The 15,634-nt window shown below is 38.3% G+C and overlaps 1 protein-coding gene across 2 annotated transcripts in view; it reads left to right on the top strand.

The window, feature by feature from the left end:
• The first annotated feature begins 3,544 nt into the window (after nucleotides 1–3,544).
• Nucleotides 3,545–15,634, top strand: part of FAM135B (family with sequence similarity 135 member B) — a 321,857-nt gene continuing 309,767 nt past the window's right edge. For both annotated transcript variants that reach the window (XM_020967062.2, XM_020967061.2), the window contains exon 1: nucleotides 3,545–3,815. The gene's annotated coding sequence lies outside the window, so the exon portion shown is untranslated. The remainder of the gene's footprint in view (nucleotides 3,816–15,634) is intronic.

Genomic DNA, 15,634 nt, shown 5'->3' with positions numbered 1-15,634 from the left:
GATGCCATGCCATTTGGTGCATACATATTTAATATTGCTTTTACTTCATTGGCTGTGGTTCCTTTTTGCAAGATGGAATTTCCCTGCTTAAGTCTGTTAATTATTTAATTCTATTATTTTTGCTTTTGCTGTGTCTGAGATCATACCTCTTTCTTTTTAACTTTAGCCGAAGAATAATAGAATTTGCTCCAGCCCTTTATTTTAAATCTATGTGTGTCTTTTTGTTTCAATGTGTTTCTTGTAAACAGCACATTGTTGGATTATGGTTTCTAATCCATTCTGCAATTCCATTGTGTTTCATGGATGAGTTCATCTTGTTCACCTTAGTTATGATTACTAACTGCATTTCTCTCCATCTTATTTTTAAAATAAAGGAAAATACAAACATTCATAATATTCCCCACTCCCAATCCCAATACCCTAAAATTGAACGTCAATAAAAACACATGAAAATAAAACCCCATTATAAACATTGTAATTCAGCAAAATATATTCCCCCATTGTCCATTCCAGAAAATGTATATGTCTTCCTACATTTTCAGTTCATGTACTCTTTAGGTGGAGGATTAGCATGTTTCATCTTCAGATGGGCTCAGAGTTCACATTGCATGAGTCAGAATTCTAAAGTCTTTCTGAGTTGTTTTTCTCCATAATGTTATTGTCATTGTATAAATTGTATTCCTAGTTTCTTTGGTCTGGATCAGTTTGATCTACCCAGTTCGATCTAAAACTGTCCATGTCAGTGATTTCCAGGAGAATGACTGTGAAAGAAAGGAAAAAAAAAATGTAGGACAACTAACATGGGTGGATTCTGGCATGAAATAAAGGGATTTTTGTTAGTTTGGCTTTGGTTTTAACTATGAGGGAACCTGAGTTTGATAGTAATAAAGGAGCCTGTAGCCCTGAGGTAGATAGGGAATGATTGAGTATTAGAGGTAGGAGGTAAATGAAAGAGAGTTATGAGAAGAGATGGAAGGAGATGAGATCAAGGGTGAAAGGGTTGACCTTCTCAAGGAGCAAGGCCATATCAGGGGCTAGAGCAGTGGAGGGTAGAATGGGTAATTACATTAAGTGATTTTTTGTAAAAAGGAAGACAGAACTCACACTGGATGCCTTTTTTTCTGAAAAAAAGTAGGAGAGGTCTACTACTCTGAGGGAGAATGAGGTTGTTCAGGAGACTTGAGAGAAAAGAATATTTGGAATGACCTCTATGGGGTATGTGATAGAGAATTGCTTAGGGAAGAATAACAGGATTTTCATGCAGCACTGAGCACCCAATTGAGATTAGTTAACATAAATTTCTAGTGAACCAGATCACTCAGGTTGTGTGACTTACTGTAGAATTATTAGAAAAGGGGAGGGGAAGTGACTAAGTATTTATATTCTGCCTACTACCTGCTAGGCACTATGCTAAGCACTTTGTACATATGATCTCATTTGATTCTCACACAGCCCTGTAGGATAGTTGCTATTTTTATCATCTCCATTTTAAAATTGGGGAAACTGAGGTGAATGGAGCTTAAGTGACTTGACCAGGGTCATACAGCTAGGAATTGTCTGAGAACATATTTTACTTCAGGCCTTCCTGACTCTAGGTTTGATTTTCTAGTCGCTGTGCCCCCAGCTTCTTCTATTTAGCAGATGATTGATCCCCTAAGGTCTTTTCCTAGGCTAAGACTACAGAATAACTAGTATGTCTCTGATCTGATACTGACCAGGTTTTTGGGATGGGCAAGTCCCCTCATCTCTGAGTCTCAGTTTATCTGAGTCTCATTTTTCCTCATCCATTAGCTGGGGATTCAATGAACAGACATTTATTAAGGGTCTGCTAAATGAAAGGGACAGTGAGAATGACTGTCCCTACTTGGACTCAATGGTGTTATTGTGAAGAAAGGGCATTGTAAGCCCTAAGGCACTGCAGAAATGGAACTGATGTGATGATGCCACAGGACAGGGTGAAGGTGGTGTCATCTCTGTAGAAGTCACTAAGTATTCTGTTGTTTTGAAAACTTGCCATCCCTGGATGGGGAAAACAGTGGGAGAGATACACAGAAGAACATGGTGGGGAAGAACAACTGAAAATGCTGAAGTCAGAATGAAGTGGGGGCTACTGTAGGCATCTGTAAAGTGAATTATTTGTGACTAATTAAACTGCTCTTTGATGATAATGATGGTGATAATGTGCTACATGGTTTAAAGGCACTTTGCAAATTTTATCTTATTTTACCCTTACAATAATTCTGGAAGGATATGAGCTATTAATATCCTTATTTTATAGATGAGGAAACTGAGACAGATAGAGCTTAAGAGACTTACCAAGGGTCACAGAGCTCGGGTCTAAGGCAGGATTTGAACCCAGGTCTTCCTGACTACAAGTCTAGCACTCTAATTCTGGTAGCTTCTATAGCTAGAGGAGGTAAAATTTCTAAAAGTAGTCTATCTTTATCCCTTCACTGCTGACCCATGACAACCTTCATTTTAAAACATAATGGAGCTCCAAGGACTTGACTCTAGTTAGAGCTAATCCATCCATTTAATATATCCACTTTAATTTAGGAAAAGTATCAGCCATCCCTCTCTTCTTCTTCCCTCCTTCCTTGTTTCTTCTTTTTTTCACTTTATATACTATTTCATTAGACTCACACACAACAGTGGAGTATAAATAGTGTGAGTATTTTGATCTTTATTTTACATATAGGAAAAAGGAAACTAAGAGTAATGCAATGACTTACCTAGGGTCATATATCTAGTGAGGGAGGTAGGTCAGCATGGTGCCATAAAAATAGCCCTGAATTCAGGGTCAGTGGACCAAGGGTTTGAAGCCCAATCCTAACTTAGTAGTTCTATAAACTTTGGGAGTTACTTGGATCATTCCTCAGGACCTCGGTTTGCTCACCTGCAAAATGAAGGGGAAGGGGAGGGGGTCTTAGACTACATAGTCCCTAAGGTCCCTTCTAGCTCCAAGTCTGTGACCTTAGGAAGTGGTAGAATGGGAACTCACACTCAAGTCATCTGCTTCTAAACTTAGCATTCTACCTATGATGCTGTGCTATCTCTCCAGAGAAGATAGGCGAGGATCAGGGAGAGTAAAAGACAAGCTTCATTCACCTGCTGAATTATTTTGCCTTAGGCTCACTTCAGGTTCAAAGAAATAGTATTATCATTTTTACTTAGGCTCAGAGATGATTGGATAACTCCCTGTATCTACTTAAAGCTTCCAGCAAAGGCTGACCTTGATATGTTCCCAGATGTACTTTGTAGCCTGCTTATGACTTCAATTGTTTTTGAGTCTTGAATTGCTATTCTTCTCCAAGCATATTCCATATGTGGAGTCTACTATACCTTGCAATTTTTGACTGCTAAGAGACATCTGGCTGGAAGTCCTATGTTCCTATGCTGCTTTGTACCAATAAAAACTACAAAATAGTTTTGCCTGTGACATAGTCTTCTGTCATGAACTCAGGAGATTATGTCATAGTAAGGCTTTTAGGAGTACAAATAGTTCTGGTATAGTGGAAATACCTTAGAGTTTCAGGATGTGACCCAGGCACTTAGATCTGGCCCAGACATTTAGACAGGGGTGGCCTTTGGAAATCTCTTAACTTTTCTGATACCATTTCTTGATCTGTAAAATGAGGTTAATAAAATGAGACAAGGAGTGAATCAAAGGAGTCTCCGTTCAATTTGAGGAAATTGTCCAATTGAGTTGATGAGGTTACCCAGCATGAGCTATCCTTTGAAGGCAACTGAAGAGCATTTCCCAATGAGAATGTGAACATACCCACAGATGACTTGTTGATAGGAAGGAACTGAGGGTAAGTTACCACTATCTGTGTCTTATAAAAGAAAGATGGGTAGTATTCTGGGGCTCTTACTCTGAAGGAGTTTTTTCTCCCTGTGCCTTCTTCCATATATTTGATTACCCCAAGCAGATAGTGACTTATAGCAAAAAAAAACAAAAAACAAAAAACAAACAGACAAAAAAAACCGCAGAGCAGTGGCAGACACACACTTGCATATAGCTTGAGGAGGGGTATGTGCTCAAGGACACTATTCCTGAATCCCAAATTCCTTTGTAAATGAAGAACCCATTTCTAATTCACTAGAAAGTATAATCCTAGAATCTAGCCTCTTAGGTAGAGAAGGAAAATTTGTTGGGCTGCAAAATCTTTAGGGGTTTTCTTTATGGGTAAATCCAAATCCGAGAGTTAACATAATTTCAAAGTTCAAGACTTAGAAAGTTTCAGCTTTCTAATGAGAGATTTGTGTTCCTTTAAGAAAGAGGAGGGCATTCTGCATAGTTCCTACTTAGAGTCCTACTTGGAAAGAAAAGTCATTGGGTTACTGAGACAGTATGATTCTGATGGAAAGGGTATTGCTTGTTCAGCAGTCTCCAAGGTAGACTTCCAGGGGGTGTCTAAATCATGGGATGGTACTATGAGTTTGAAGGAGACTATCTAGTACTCTCTATGAAAGAGTTACTCACTGGCATTGGCAGAGGGTTACCCAGATAAGAACCCCAAGTTCAGTTCTCTTCTCAGAGAATGCTGAAGGGCTGTTTGAAGGCTTTATAGTTCAGTAATTTGTTCATGGGCTTCTGTAATTTTTTAGTGTATGACGTATTTTCTTTGTGGTAAAATAAAGACTCTCCCATACCCTGTATCCACATTGTTGATTGAGTGCCCGTGCCTTATTTCTGAACCCTGTTATACCCACATTTGAGAGAGTATAGACATAACTAAATATCACCTATAGCTAACCTTTATTTAGGAGAATTTCCTGGGTTAACTCAAGAAAGAAAAGCTGACCTATTGGAATTAGTCTCCAGTGTTGAATCCTGTTCATGTTTCAGGGTTTGTAATCTCTGTTGGGCTTGGGGCTACATGCATCAGTATGATCATAGATCTTTTTGATGTGTATATGCATACCTACCTACATATATGTATACACAATACTATATATACATATGTATGTGTATACACACATATACTCTGTGTGTGTGTGTGTGTGTGTGTGTGTGTCTGTGTGTATGTGTATTTTGCTGGTTCCCAACCCCCTACTCTGTTCTGGGATGTATCAAGTCCCAGCTCCTCACCCCTGAACTGTAAAACCCATCACCAGAGAGTGTCCCAGATAACTTCATTTTCCTAATCTTTTTTTTCCTCTGCCAATGCCCCTGTCCTTCCCCAAGTTCCACACATCTTGTCATTGAATGGAAACTTTGTGTTCATATCAGTCCTAACTCTGAACCTTCTCCAAAGTGTGTTTATGTGTGTATGTATGTATATAGATATACATATATAAAATACATGTATATATAATATGTTTATAGACAATATGTGTATGTGTGTGTGTGTGTGTGTGTGTGTGTGTGTGTGTGTGTGAATGTATGTATGAGGTACCTAGGTGGCTCAGTGGATAGAGTGCTGGGCCTGGAGTCAGGAAGACCTGAGTTCAAATCCAGCCTCAGATGCACACTAACTGTGTGATTAAGACCCTGAGCAAGTCACTTAACCCTGTTTACCTTAATCTACTGAAGGAGGAAATGGCAAACCACTATGGTATCCTTGCCAAGAACATCCCATGGATAGTATGGTCATGAAGACTGAACAGAATTGAATGACTAAACAACTATACATACATGCATACTTACATACATGTGTAGGTATATGCATACATTTATTTATATATGTATATGTGTCTGTGTCGCTCTGTCACATAACTGCCTTGCATAGAGCTTAAATCTGCCTCACCATTCTTCCCATTGTCTCTAGTTCTGCTGTGTGGGACCAAGCAGAAAAATCTAATTCCTCTTCCACACCATAGGTCTTCAAATATCTGCCACAATTGCCATTTCTAAAATGAAGGTTTAATGCTGTGATTGCATTGTTGGAGAAACTTGAGTGTTTTCTGATGGCCTCTAGGATAAAATGCAGAATTCTTAGCCTGTCATTTTAAACCACTCATCAGCTACCTCTGACCTGTTTTTCTAGACTGATTTTACTTTACTTCTCACAAATTCTGCGTTCAAAACAAATTGGTTTGCTTAACCTGTATCCAGCATTTCCTCTCTACCTTTGTTCAGGTTTTCCCTCATGCCTAGAATGATTTTTTCTCTAGCCATTCCCAGCTCCCTTACAACCTCAGCCTAGTGCCATCTCCCTTCCCAGGTCTGTATGGATTGACTATCAACTCCTAGCTGGAAGTACTCTCCATATCATTTCTTTGTATTTTCTTGAAAATATTTTGCATTTGCTTATCTATGTGCATTTTGTATCCCCCCAGTAGAATGCAAATCCTTGAGGACAGGGAGTTTCTGGATAATTTTGTATATTTGTTTTTTTGTCTTTGTCTTTGTATGCCAGAACCTAGCACTAAGCCTGGTATATAGTAGGCACTTCATAAATGTTGTGTAACTGAATATAATTATGGAAGCACCATCATATATAAAGTAGATTTTCATGTGGACTAATTATCCCAGAAGTATTACGGTAATCTTTACTCCTAGGGCAGGGGTATCTCAATACTATGTGCCCATTTTCTGCAAATAAATTCTAATGCTCTTGAAAGTGTTTACCAGTCTTTCTCATGTGCATACATAGAATGAGAGGGGGTTGTCCTTATTTTGTTTTGTTTTCTTATTTTTCTCTTAATTGGACCTGTGACTTCATTAAATAATAGGGAGCTGCAATAAAGAATTCCCTCTACCTCTACCAAGTGACTCTTAGTGCTATAGTTGCATAGTTGCAATTTAGTCTCATAAGGTTAAGTGACTTGCCTTGGGCAACATGGCCTGTATGTGTTAGGGGTGGGACTTGAATCCAGGTCTTCCTGATGATACTATGCTACCTCTTGTCTATGGTCTAGGCCAAGAAAATGGTGTGGGTTGTAGTCTCCTCATAAAACACATGATATACAGTGAACATGAACAAGGGCAGGGATTACCAAGTGCTGGTCCTTACTTGAGGAACCTTCTTTGCTCAATTTAATGTGTCATCAATCTGGGGGCCAGGGATGGATAGTGGGTCCCTTGCACTGCCTAGAACACAGTGCATCTGTGGCTAATCAATCTGGGTAGGGGAGGAATGTCTAGTACTATACACTCTAGCTCAGTACAATGGTGGTAGACCCCATTAAGTGTAGTGAAGCAGATTGTTCCTGGCTGGCAACATTCTGTCATCCTGGCCTTTGATACTGTGCTCTACATAGCTCTTCCTCAATGTTGAATTATTTGACATTTAGACCTCTTCTAGAATGTTTCTTGGCTGCAATGTGATTGAGGTCACTCTATATCTGATAGAAAAAGGATCTCTATTGCCATCCTGGACTCAGGTGGCTTTCCAGATGGTTTGAGCCCTGGTCCAGTGTCCTGATATATCCTTGTCTCTGCCTCTCTGATACTGTCAAAAGGTCCTGTTCTTTCTCCTGTATACTCCAAGGCTGACTCATATGTGGAAGGCAACCTAGGTTTCCTTCTGAGGATTGGTGGCAGCAAGGAAGAGATAGAGAAGGGACTGTCATTGTCACATCTTGGCGGGAGAAGGGGGGAAAGAAGAGAGGATGTGACCAATATAAATCAAACACGTCAGAGATGATAGAAAGATGGGAAAATATTTCATAGGGTCGATTCTCATCATTCTTTTTAATCTGACATCTTATTTCACAAACATAAAGTGTTATAAAAATGTCTTTTTAAATGAACAGAGGGGAAAAAAAGTTTCAAATGTATAGGAGACTGAATAGTTTCCCTGGCCTTACGTGACATTCTGCATAGGAAGGAAGAAAGCAAATTCATGGGTTGTGAATCTGCCCTTGTCTCTTGGCTCATTGAACAATAAAGTATTTCAATAAATTGTATTTCCTTACATGACATAGAGAGTTCTCTATGTTGGCCTTTCCCTACTTAACTCTAGCTGTCATGCACTGTAGACTCTCAGAGATTTTGGTTACTCACCTTGGAATCAGTCTATTGACTTTCACCTCTGCTCTTTTCTCAGGCCATCCAGTTGATTTCCTGGTTCTGGTGTGCTTACCCCAGAATTATCCTAGACTTTTCTCTCTCTTTTACCTCCATCCTATGGACAGTCAGTTGCCATGTTCACACCCATATCACCTCTCTCCTGAACTACAGCAATACCCTCCTAATTGATTTCCCTGCTTTTCATTTCTCTTCTCCAATCCATCTTCCACACAGTTGCCAACATCTTGCTGTTGCCAAAAACAGGCATTCCATCTCCCACGTCTCTATCTTTGCACGTTCTGTCTCCCATGTATAGAATGCTTTCCTTCCTCACCTCTCTCTCTTGGAATATCTATACGGTCAGAAGACTAAGACTTTTGTAAGTGCTACATCTTATGTGAGACCTTTCCTAATTTCTCCAGTTTTTAGTCTTTTCTTCCTCCTCAAATAATAACAGGTTACTTTTTGTTTATATTCTGTTCCATTAGAATTAAAATCTTTGAATCCAGGGAATGTTTTTCCTTTTGTCTTTGTAGTGCCCAGCACATAGTGGGTACTTAATTAAGTTGTTGGTATTAAATCCATGTGTTCGCTGACCTTGTGGAGTTTATATCCTTATAGGAGGAAATAAGACATGCAACATATACTTATTATCTGTGTTATATCATAGTGGCTAGAGTGATGGACTGGTCTTGTACTCCAGAAGACCTGAATTCAAATCCTTCCTCAGCCACTTACTAATGGTGTGACAATAGGCAAAATGAGTAAATATGGGGAATAAGGCTTAAAAGATTGTTTAGAGACTGACTATGGAGAATCTTGAGTTCCAGACTTAGGAATTTTTATTTTATTTAGCAGACAATAGCAAGCCCTTGAAGAGTGTTCAAGTTAGCAAGTCAACAACCATTTATTAAACACTTACTATGTACCAGACGCTGGAAGTGTGTGGGGTGGGTAAATATGGGGAGACAGTCTAGTTCAGCAAATTTATTGTTGCTTTTTGGTGATATCTCTCTCACTTCCATTAACATGTATTTTATCTTTCCCCTTGGGATTTGTGCCACCCAATTCCATTAGGTAAATATATATGTGTGTATATATATATATATACACACACACACATATACATATACATATATACATATATACATATATATATATATATATATATATACACACACACATATACATATACATATATACATATATACATATATATATATATATATATATCTCACAAATATAAGGAAGCCATTTCTGGAATTTTCAATCTTTATTTTTGTGGGGATAACAATGATAAATATGATTTGTATTATACTTAAAAGTTTGTAAAATGCTTTATATACATTACCTTATTTAAGCCTCATAACATCCCTGTGAGTTAGGTCAGTTAGGTAGTACAAACATAATGTCCATTCTATAGATGAGGAATGAGACACAGAGAAATTAAATGACTGTGATTGTCATGAAGCTAGTAAGCTTCAAAGGCAGGATTTAGACTAATATCTTTCTGAGTGTGTCAGTCTTTCAACTACACTAAACTACCTCCTACTAAAGTATTGACTAAAATTGATATGATTACTAATGCTACTATTATATTAACAATACCTGGAATTTTCAGAGCTCTTTATATGAAGAGCTTTATGTTCCTTGTCCCATTTCATTACCATAAAAGCCTTATGAGGTGCACAGTGAGAATGTAATTCTCCACATTTTTCAGATGATGAAACTGAGGTCCTGGAAGACAGCTAAGTGCCTTGCTCAAGGTCACACTTAGTCAGGCATTCAGTTGGGATTCAGACTTCTGACGTTTCACTCAGAACCAGTATTGTCTCTCGATTAACCACAGCACACCCTCATTACAGCATTTTTAAAGGTGAACTCTAGGCAGTTATTATAATGACACTTTTTGCTGTTATGTTCTTAATAGGTTATGAGTCATAGCCCTTCTTTTGTGGAGACTTAAACGTTTTGTTCCTCTGTTTCTGAATTTTAACCTGTTTTTCTGAGAGGAAAACAGAGAGGAATAGAAAAGCAGCAGAAACATAGTGCTTTTCTTTAAATTGTTATTTACCTCACCTTCCACTGAGAAGAAAAATAAGCACACACCCTGTTTGGATCCCAGTAGCTATAAGGAAATAAAATGTCCCTTTGCCAAGAGGAAGATTCACAGATAATGCATTTTCAATGCAAGGTGTGCTGGCTTTCAGGGAGCTGAGAGAAGTCAAGGATGATAAATGGAATTGAGACATGAAGAATAAAGATTTCCTTCATGGTTGGAGAACCAAGATAATCAAATGGGGACCTTGCATTTTTTTTCCAACCAACCAAACTGTTCTCATTTTGAACCGAACATTAAAAAGCAATTAAAGAGATAATAGAAGCCAGGTTGCCAACCATTAAATGGGGACATTGTGAAGAACACTGAGCTAAGGAGACACCTGACTTCAGGTCCTGCCTTTGTCGCTTACTAGTTGTGGGACTTTGGGTCAACCACTTCTACTTGAATGTTTATAAAATGAGAGGGTTGGATTAGATGGGCCTCTGAATTTCTTCCAATTTCTATCATTCTTGGTCCTCTGGTCCCTTCCTATAATGCCATTGCTGTGATTAAGTTGGGAGAGGATAATTATAGTAGTCATTGGTGGGGCAACATCTCAAAAATATTATGTTTTCCCCTGTTTTCTAGGCAGTGAGGCAGCTAAGAATCTTTCTTGATTAATTCCTTATTTGTTTATTTATTTGTTTGTTTGTTTATTTATTTTTTCCCTTGGAGATGGTGGAGTAGTTAAAGGGCTAGGCTTAGAGTCAGGAAGATATGAGTTCAAATCTGCAATCAAATACTTATTAGCTGTGTGACCTTGGGAAAGTTACTTAAGCTCCTTCTGGCTTAATTTCCTCAGGTGTAAAATGGAGATAATAGTAGGACCCCATTCTCAGACTTTTTGTGAGGATAATACGGGTCATATTTGTAAAGTGCTTAGCACAGTGCTCAACAAATAGTAGGTATTTAATAAATATTTGTTTTGATTATTAATTAACAATGGTGTAGAGCACTGCACTAGGACTTAGGAAACCAGTTTCTAGTCTTTACTCTAAACTAGCTTTGTGACCTTGGGTAAGTCCCGTCAGTCTCTGTTCTTCATCTGTAAAATGATAGATAGATAGATAGATAGATAGATAGATAGATAGATAGATAGATAGATAGATAGATAGATAGATGAGAGAGAGAGAGAGAGAAAGAGAGAGAGAGAGAGAGAGAGAGAGAGAGAGAGAGAGAGAGAGAGAGAGAGAGAGAGAGAGAGAGAGAGAGAGAGAGAGAGAGAGAGAGAGAGAGAGATAAGTAGGTAAAGCATTATTAAGTGTTTACTATGTGCCAGGTACTGGGCTGTGGACATAGAAATAAAAGTGAGCAAAACAGCCTCTGTCCTCAAGGTCCTTACATTGGAATGAGGAAAGATAACCCAGAAAGGGGAGCAGGGTGGTTTACTCTCAGAGGCAGTGTTTAGAGATGGCCAGTAAGTGAGGCAGAGGTCTAAATCTGAGCAAGAAAAGATGAAAATTCACTTATCAGAGTTAAAGATGGTTTCAGAGAGAGGAGAAAAGTGAATCTCTGGATCTGGTGGGGAGAAGGAATGGCTACAGGAGAGGCATTACAGGTGGGAGATGACAGGAATAATGATCTCAGATGTCTCTCTTTGATTTACTTATACCCAGGATAACTGATTTAAAAAAAAAACTAAGCTAAACTCTTTTGTTTATCTTTAGTATTTATCAAAACCTCAAATCATCCTCTACTTTAGATTTTCTGAGTTTGTGCTTATAGATTTTTACCACTTTAAAAAAAAATAATTCATTCTCAGTTACTTTACCTTGCTTCTGTCTTCTCTGCTTGTGTCTTAAAAATCTTAGTCAGTGAGTTCCATGGATATCCACATTGTTTTCTTTAAAGAAATCTCCATTTTATTTCTCATTAAAATGTTTGCCTCAGAATTTCATCCTTTAGCCTCCAATTCTTTTAAAGGCAGTTTCTGTTTGTAATTTCAGGACATGAGACTCTACCTATCCTTTTATTATGTCCAACATTTCTATTTCTGTGTCTAGTTTCTTCTTAGTGGTTTAAGTCTGGTTGAAAAGCGACACCAACATACTTTTTAAAAGCAATTACTATGTGCAAGATACTGCTCTGGGCACTAAGGAGTTTCCTCTTTCCAAGAGCACTGCCACTTGGTTTTAATCTTGATGTCAATCTTGGCTCCTCATTCACCCTTACCCTCTACTCCAATTAATTGAAAATTCTGGTTGAGTCTATCCTCACAAATCATTTGAATCTTCCTTTTCCCCTATTGCCTCTACAATACAACAAAACAAAACTAAATAAGAAAGTTACTTTGCATTTATTTGTGTAGCCATATATAGGCACATACTGTCTCTTCAATAGAGTATAATTCTTTGACAGTGGGAACTGATTCTTTTTTATCTTTGTATTTATAACAACTACTACAGTACTTGGTAGAGAGAAAAAAAATGTGTATAGATACACATATATACATATATTTATATGTGTGTATATATGCATACATACACATATACATGTATGTAAAGTCATTGACTCATTGGTGATACAAAGATGTCGGTATTGCTAATAGTCCCTGGCCTTAATGTGTTCAGTGTTCACACTTTAATATAATACAAGGTTAAATGAGGAGGAAAAGACTAGTAACCACTGGGTGTGTAAGGGATGGTTTTTATGTAGAAGCTGGTACTTGAGCTCATCTTTGAAAGAAGACAAGGATTCTTAAAGGTAAAAAAAGTGTAAGGAGTATATTTTATTCATGGGGGCAGGAGGTGGTGTATCAAATCTGGTCAACGGCCTTTAGTCCAGTTTGGATGAACCGTTCACAAGAAAGTAAGGTAGTATGAAAGGCAGCTAAGTGGCTCAGTGGATAGAGTTCTAGGCCTGGAGTCAGGAAGACTTGAGTTCAAATTTGGCTTCAGGCATTTACTGGCTGTGTGACGCTGGGCAGGTGACAGAACCTCTGTTTGCCTTATTCTAAGCACCGGAGGAGGAAATGCAAACCACTCAGGGATTTTTATCAAGAAAGCCCCATGGAAAGCTTTGGTCCCGAGGGTCCCAAGGGTCCCGAGGGTCGTAAAGAGTTGAACAGGCCTGAACAACTGAACAGCAGCAACAATAAAGGTCAGAAATGAGTGTGGTTTAGAAGGCAAGGTTGTCAATTCTGTTTTGGACATAGGCGCGTAGATTTGGAGCCAGAAGGGGCATTGGGAGAGATACATGTGGGTGTATTGGGAACGCATCAACTAAGCTAGATGAAGAAGAATATTTATATTGAAGATGAAAATAAGAACAGGCAACAGAGGATGGATATAAGAGCATGACATGATCCTCTAAAAATACTGTTGTGAAGACCAAGGTGTAGAATGAGCTGGGACTGGTGGGAAGCTAAGTACAATAAAAAGCATTTAAAAGAAAAAAGAAATAATGATTATAATGGGGGAAAGGAGAGGATCATAAAAAGGGATGGTTGCTGCTTAGGGTAGATAGGCAATGATAACTGACAATAGAAAAGGTTGAGCTGCTCAATTATTGTTTTGTTAGTTTTCTTTGCCAAGGAAAGAGGCAGCAAGATGGCATGAGTAGCTAGAGCTGTGGACTTAGAGTAAGGAAGATGTGAGTTCAAATCCAGCCTTAGGAAGTTCCTAGCTATGTGCTCCTGGGCAAGTTACTTAACCTCTATTTGCCTCAGTTTCTTCAGCTGTAAAATGGGAATAATAAAAGCAGCTACTTTACAGAGTCATTGTGAGAATCAAATGAGATAATATTTATAAAGGCTTAACATAGTGCCTGGCACATAGTAGGTGCTTGATAAATGCTTATTCCCTCTCTTTCTTCCAAGAGGAATGACCTTTGCACCTTAAATGGACAACGGGAATTTGATTTCCAAGATATGTAAAAAGATAGTAAAAGAGGATATAACTGCCCTTGATCAATTCATATCACCAAGTTTAGAGTAATTAACTTCTTGGGTACAGAAAGAACTAACTGATGTGATCATATGAGGCAGAAAATGTACCATAGGAATGGAGACAGACAAACATTCTGCTTTTCAAAAATGACAAGGCATCAAAATCTGTAAATTATAGGCCTACGAGTTTGACTTTTTGATTGTTGGGGAAAATCTAGAACAGGTGATTGAAGAGATAGGTAATGAATGCCTGGAAAAGGAAATTGCGGGTACAAAAAACCAGGATGACTTAATCATCCCAGACTACATCTATTTCATCTCTTCCCCTTCCCCCAACCTGAGGTTAATAAACTACTGGGTCAGGGGGATGCTACATATATAATTTTGACTTTTTGTTGGTGTTTAGCTGTTTCAGTTGTGTCCAGCTCTCCGAGACCCCATTTAGGGTTTTCTTGGCAAGGATACTGGAGTGGTTTGACATTTCCTTCTCCAGCTCATTCTACAGATGAAAAAAAACTTAGGTAAACAGGGTTAAGCAACTTTTTCAGGGGTCACGTAGCTAGTAAGTGTCTGAGGCTAGATTTGAACTCATGAAAATGAGTCTTCCTGATTCCAAGCCCAGTACAGTTCTACTGTACTACCTAGATTTTAATAAAATACTGAAATAAAGTGCATAGGATTACTGTAGGGAAAATGGAGCTATGGACTGAACATTAATAAAATTACATTGATTCAGGACTTGTTGAATGTCTGAACTCAAAAGTAGTCCTTCAGTGTCAACTTGGTGCAAGGTCTCCAATAGAATTCCCCAGGCATCTGGCCTAGGCCTCATTTTATTCAACATTTTTATAAATGATTTTCATAAAGGCATAGCTGGCATGCTCATCAAATTAGAGTTGACACTAAAGTGTGAAGAGTAGTTAATAGAATGATAGCATCTCAAAAGATGGCAGGCTAGACTATTGTACTGAATGTAATAAGATGAAAATAATAAGATGAAAATGGGTATAATTCTTACATGAGGATTCAAAAAAAATCAAATTCACAAGGAAAAGATGAAGAGAGCAGTGGTTAGACAGTTTATATGAAAACAGATCTGAGGATTTTAATGAGCTGCAAGGTTAGTATGAGTTCATTCTATAAAGTGGCAGCTTCTCCATCAAAAACAAACTAATAAACAAACAGAAACCCTATGGCAATTTTTGGCTACAGCTAGAGAATAATAGCCCCTCTGTATTTGACCCTGCACAACCCACCTGGAGAATGTGCTCAGTTCTGGGCACCATAGTTTAGTAAGGACATTGATAAACAGGAATGTGTACAGAGGAAGGCAGCCAGGATGGTGAAGGACTCTGAGTTTCATACCTTATGAGGATCTAATGAAAAAAATCGAAAATACTTAGTCTAGAGGGGGAAAAAAAGAACAACAAAGACTAGGGATGGATGGTGGGTGGGATGATAACTGTCTTCAAGTCTTTAAGTGTTTGAAAAGACCTTATGTGGGAGAATGAACAGACTTATTCTCTTTGGTCCCCAGGGGATATGGATATAGTGGCATGGTTGTGAAATGTATCCAAAATGGCACAGTGACCTGGTTCTAGGCAAGAATTCAACCTCCAAGTTTTCTTCAAATCTCAGTTAAAGTCCCAACTTCTACTGGAAACTTTTCCTAATATTCCCTAATTCA

The sequence above is a fragment of the Phascolarctos cinereus genome, unplaced genomic scaffold (genome assembly GCF_003287225.1).
Source record: "Phascolarctos cinereus isolate Bilbo 61053 unplaced genomic scaffold, phaCin_HiC Scaffold_4;HRSCAF=312, whole genome shotgun sequence".
Taxonomy (NCBI): Eukaryota; Metazoa; Chordata; class Mammalia; order Diprotodontia; family Phascolarctidae; genus Phascolarctos; species Phascolarctos cinereus.
This window is presented reverse-complemented; position numbering and strand designations above follow the sequence as displayed.